This window comes from Benincasa hispida, chromosome 2 (genome assembly GCF_027475165.1).
Source record: "Benincasa hispida cultivar pf3 chromosome 2, pf3_genome.v1.1, whole genome shotgun sequence".
NCBI classification, from domain to species: Eukaryota; Viridiplantae; Streptophyta; class Magnoliopsida; order Cucurbitales; family Cucurbitaceae; genus Benincasa; species Benincasa hispida.
In genome coordinates, this window is record NC_143479.1 from 44,705,755 (window position 1) to 44,711,754 (window position 6,000).

The 6,000-nt window shown below is 31.0% G+C and overlaps 1 non-coding gene across 1 annotated transcript; it reads left to right on the forward strand.

The window, feature by feature from the left end:
* Positions 1 to 4,900: 4,900 nt before the first annotated feature.
* Positions 4,901 to 4,972, forward strand: TRNAG-UCC (transfer RNA glycine (anticodon UCC)). The gene has a single exon. It is a non-coding gene; the product is annotated as a tRNA-Gly (tRNA).
* The last annotated feature ends 1,028 nt before the right edge of the window (positions 4,973 to 6,000 follow it).

Below are 6,000 nucleotides of genomic sequence, written 5' to 3' on the forward strand. Positions count from 1 at the left end.
TTTGGTTTATCCACTTGATTTTGGTTATAGCGTAGAAAATAACAAGGAATTTAAATGGTCTTATTGGGTTTTTTTTTTTTTTTTAAATTAAAAGTCCAATGGTATTCTGGTAATTATAGGCAAAGGACTTTTTTTTAATTAAACCCATCTTCTTCGTTAACGCTGGAAATTTCATGAGACTCCTAGAGGAAAAAAAGGGGCAGCCGATTTTTTTTAAGGCACCCAAAGAGTGGCAGCCGTAATTTGGAAGAAAGGAGAAGCACGCGAGTGTGTGTGGTTCGTCCGGCGAGTTTGCAGACTAGTGGGCGGCAGAGATTCCGTTCTCGTCCAGCGAGTTCGACAGTGAGTCGGCGTCAAGTGCTGTCTGGCGCCGGTACTCGTCATTCGCAGGTGGGTGTCCGACGACGTGGTGTCCGCGCAGGTGTCCGATCCGGTCTGGGCAGCGCCTTGCTTCTGGTGGGTTTCGTAGGTTCGCCGGTCGTCAGTGACAAAGAGAGACGGGCGGGTCTGTGCGTGATTACACTGGTTAGAGGCGTTGGTTGCAGTGCACTCGATTTGGGCTTTTTTTTTCAGCAGGTTGTTCTCAGTATCGGAGGCGACATCGTGTGCAGATCTCTCAATATCAATTCAAAACTTTCACGGCTAGATTTGGAGATTCGAAGGTTTTGAGATACTGTCCAGCGGGGGGAAGATTGTTTTGGTGTGTCATAAGTCATTTTCCAGCACATTTGAAGTTGTTTCGAAGGATTTTAGTGAGTATGAAGGTTTTGAAACCCTTTTTGGTTGATTGTTATTACTAGAAATTGGTTACGTGAGCTTTAATTGTGACTTATGCATAGGTTGGAGTCCATTGGTGAAGTAATAAAGCGGATTTGGATTTTAGCCTAATTTTTGGATAAGTCATGTTGATAAGTTTGGAATTATTGGTTCGTTAGATTTGGGCTTAAAAGTTAAAAGTGATTTTTGATTTGTGTTCTATGATTTTTGAAGTGTTGGAAAGAGTTGAGTTGCTGTCCAATAGGTTTGACCCCGATCTTTGCAAGGTTTTGGTTAGTTTGGAGGTTAGTATTAATAGTTTTTTTGTTACCCATTGAAGTATTGGTCAAATAATTGAGTTATTTTCAATTCAAAGATTTCTAGGGATTGAAAGCAAAGTTAACTGTTTGGACGTTTTGATAGGTATTGAGGCCTTGAAACTCTTTTGGAATGGTTACATAGTTGCTGGAATTTGTGTTTTGTAACAATTATTATTGAACTTTTTGTAGGTTGGATTACTTTGTTGTAGTTTTGAAGTGGCATTCGAATGATGTTTATTTAATGCATCTGTATAGTATTAATTATTGGCTAATTATTGGCTTTGTATTGTAGTGTCCTTTACAAGTGGAACTGTCGAATGTGGGTATTATGTTATGAGATATATGCGAGAAATCGTGACTAAAGAGAAGAATATTATAACTGATGCGATATGTCTTTAAACTACATATATATATTGTAACGTTATAGATAGTGTAAATAGTAAATAAATATATATATATCTCACTTTCTATGTTTTATAGATTGATACGAGGAGCTCGTACTCGCAACTTGAATTCGACAAATAAAAATATATTTCGTGTCAAGATAAAAATATATTTGACAAATAAAAAAATGTCAAGAGTAATCAGAATAATAAGTGTCAAGAATTAATACACTTGACATGTCATTAGTGTCAAGTGTATTATATTTCTTGATACGAAAATTGAATCAAGAATTATTTCTCTCGACGTTTTTACAGTATCAAGTTATGACATTATACTTGACAGCCGAATAGGCAACGCTTTTATTTACGTCAAGTATACCCTCTACTTGACATTGGAAAAACGTCAAGTAATCCAATTTTTGTAGTAGTGATGATTTTATGATAGAAGTAAATTAGCATCCTCTTTGAAGAGTATTTTGACTAGTTGGGATGAAGAAGTGATGAAAAATATGCTGATGAATCACGAAGTTTCACTGTATGTAATTGCTATTTGATTTATATTTGATTGCTGCATCGTTATCTTATATTGATAGTTGTCAAATTGTTGTCTGATTGTCATATTATATTGATTGTATTAAACTTATGAATTAGTTTAGGAGTTATTTTCTTGTCTATGTCATACTTATATTGCTTATTTTGATTTTATAACATTTTTTAGGTTAACCCTATTGGTACTTGATGGAGGTAAAACCTTTTTGGTAAAGTTGAATTATAATAGTTGCACTTGTCGTGTTTGGGATTTGGAAGAAATACCAAGCAGTCATGCTCTTGTTGTTATTCCTACTCTTGGATTAAATTCTTATTCTTTTGTCTCAATGTATTATCTTACTAGCACATTGGCATCAACTTATAATGGTGTTATTCACCTTTTAATATCTTCAGGTATTATAATGGTGATATTCTTTTGTCTCAATGTATTATCTTCAGGTACTCTTGAATACATTGATATTAAAAGGTAATCAGATGAAAATATGACAAAAAACTATTGCAATTTGGAATAGAGAAGAATTAAGAAACATAAAATAAAATTAGCATGTAATCAGGATACAATCAGATAACTATCAGAATACATTTATAATGCAATCACATGGCAATCAGAACGTTTTGCCCTTTCTTTATAACAAGTTTTCTTTTTTAGAAATCTCCATCTCTAAACTTGTTTTCCAAGCTTTAAATTCATAATCTACATTGTTATGTTGCTCTTGCATATATTTCTGTTAAAAGTTAATCAGATAGTAATAAAAAAAAAATCTAATAGTTATATCACTATCTGACAATGAATAACGATGTTATATATGTAATACACACAGTTTAGGTAATTAAGAATTTTTCATTTCCCGAATAACAAGTACATCTATTTCACTATCAATGTATGTGCTAATATCAAAGTCATTATCAACAAAAATATTCTAACTGTCTAACAATATGTCAACAAATATTGTTGAAGAAATTATCAACAAAAAAACTAACATAAAACTAGTGTAGAAAGTCCCAACACCAAAGTCTACAAAATTTACCAAAAGAAATTTGTTTCCATTTTGGTTGTGAAATGTACAAATCAAAAGACGGTGGTTCAATAACAATGCTTGTATTTTGTATCTTCTTTGGAGATTTGTGTTTTTTCGCCATTTTCAAATCAACAGCCTTAAGTGTGGGTTTTTATTTTTCTTCTTGGTCGTTCATATTCTACTCTAGGCTTATCTTGTGAAGACTTTCTTGTCTGCGTTCTATTCTGAATAACCTAAAACAAATAGAGAATGAATTAGAAGCAAGTATAAGATATTAATAAGGTAATTGAAAAGCAATTACATGGAAAGCAAAGAGCAACCATTTTCTTTTCTTTGTCATATTTTTTCTTTGTCTTTATATCTTCATTTTCTTCTTTGGATTTATATTCTTCAACCTTTTATCAAAACACACATTTCCATGTATATTAATCAAAGTGTATCAAATGGCTACTTAGTATGAAAAGAATGTTCTTACCTGTTTTTTTCATTTGTCATTCTTTTTCTATGTCCTTATCTCTCTCTTGTTCTTTTCTTTCTTCTTCTTCTTAAATATATTTGACATGCTATTATATATATATATAATCAGAAAACTGAGATTTCTTAGTATTCACAATCAGATGGATTTCCAGAAGGTAATCAGATGGAAATCTAATGGAAATCAAATATAAAAAACTGCTAGCTATCTACCAAAAAATAGAGATGTAGTCGAATGAAAATCAAAATACAAGAAGATAGAAATCATATCATAAAAGATTTTTAATGTCGGTTGTCTTTAATGTCGATTTTAAACCGACATTGAAGATGGTGTACAATGTTGGTTTAAAACCGACATTAAAGACAACCGACATTAAAGACCTTTTATAACACGATCTTCAATGTCGGTTCTCAACCGACGTTAAAGCCTTTTAATGTCAGTTTTAAACCGACATTAAAGCCTAGAATTCTTGTAGTGAGTGTTTTTTAAAAGCTATCAAATGTGATATTTGTTGTAGTGATGCTTGATCAATATTTGATTGAATCTTGGTTTCTTTATTTTTATGGTTACAAAACTACTAACAATTGTCGAATCCCTAAATAAAATTAAGATAGTTTCTAACTGATAGCTGATAGCTAGTAGATATTTGATATATTTTGTTTTTAAATAAAAAAAAATAGAGATTTAATAAGGAGTATGCTTGTCCTTTGTTTTCTTTAAGATTTTAATATTAATATTAATGTAGCAATAGAATTCTATTATACAAATAAAAGAATAAATATAACTTCGTTTCGTTTGCCCTTGATCAAGAGGTTAGATATTCAAATTTCTTAAACTATGCTTATAAAATCAACCTCAATAAAAAAATAAATTTACCCAACTCATAAATTTATCTTTCCCTTCATCTCCATGGCTTGACACCACAATTTTGAGGTGGGCAATTTTCCATAATAATATCCTTGATTTGAATTTCAGTATCATAAATGTTTCCACTTTTCCAATCAGCCGGAAATGCATAATTTGTTGAAATCCATTTCTCTTATAATAATTTGCTCTAACACTATCAAATGAGATTTTTTTTCTATAGATTATTCATTTTAACGAAAGGAAACCATAGTTCAAAAAACGAAATCAAATTTTAAAAATTAACAAAGTAGCTTTTAGAAATTTGTTTTTGTTTTTAGAATTTGGCTAAAAATTCAATTGGTGTACTCAAGAAAGATACGAACCATGTTAAAAAATGAGAGAAAATAAGTTTAATTTTTTTTTTTTTTTTTTTTTAAAATAAATAATCAAAATGGGTCTAAATAATACAATTTGTTTTTTTTAAGAAGTTATAAAAGAACATACTAAAATTGATTAAATTAAATCTATATATCAGGAGTTTTTGTCAACTGTGCGTTTGTAGTCCAACGGTTAGGATAATTGCCTTCCAAGCAATAGACCCGGGTTCGACTCCCGGCAAACGCATTTCTTCGATTTTTTTTTTTCTCGTTTTAAGTAGTACTAACCATAGTAGTATTTTTTTTTTCTCGTTTTAAGTAGTAATAATAATAGTAATAATAATAATAATATGACTTTTCGAAAATTGTAGCAGAATAAACTTGCTCTTCAGACACCATCCGATTAAACCAATTTTAGTAAACCCTAATGACTATCTTTCAGTTCAACAATTTTTTTTTTCTTTTAGAAAATGTGGGAACAGAAGTGTTAGTCATCAACAAATCTGGAAACTAGTTGATTTGTCATGAAAAATACTGTTTTGAAAGTAAATTCCACACAATCGTACTGCTCATCGAATAGAGAGTTGGAATCACAACAAGAGAAGCGTTTGCTCAGAATCGGAGGAAAAGATCAGTGAAAAAGGAAAAACTATAACAGAGATGTAAATAACTCATTTTTAGATATGAGAACCCTTGGAAAGTAATAAATTTGGATTTGGAAAAATAATTGCATCACTAAAAATCCTAAGCGTTTTTTTATGCAAACGCACGTGATAAAAATGTTATACTTCTATCACCAACACACTTTTACAAGTCCCTAGAAGTGGTCTTCTCTATATACTACCTACCCAACTCCTTAATTCTCTAATGTGGGACAAGTGAAAGGTGTTATTCCCATGTGCCGTTGTAGGCCTTAGGCCTAAAGTGCGTATGTGACTTGTGAGTCATTCCTAACAAGAAGTCCTTTGCTTTTGAGTGAATAAATCGGGATCAAAGGTAAAGTGACATTAACTCAACGATAATTGACATGTAATATCTTTGTGAAATTAAGAATTCAATCTTCATCCTCATATTTCTTGAAAATCAAATAGATTCAATATTGAAAATTCAAGACCCATTAAAAAAATTAAAGTAAAGAAATATAGTGTTACCAAAACTTAAAATTTATTTATAAAAAATAAAAAATAGAGATATTATAAATATTATAATAAAATAGATGCCGATTAGTACTCATACTTAGTGTCCTAAAAGCAAGTGGCTTATTCCTCATTGCCC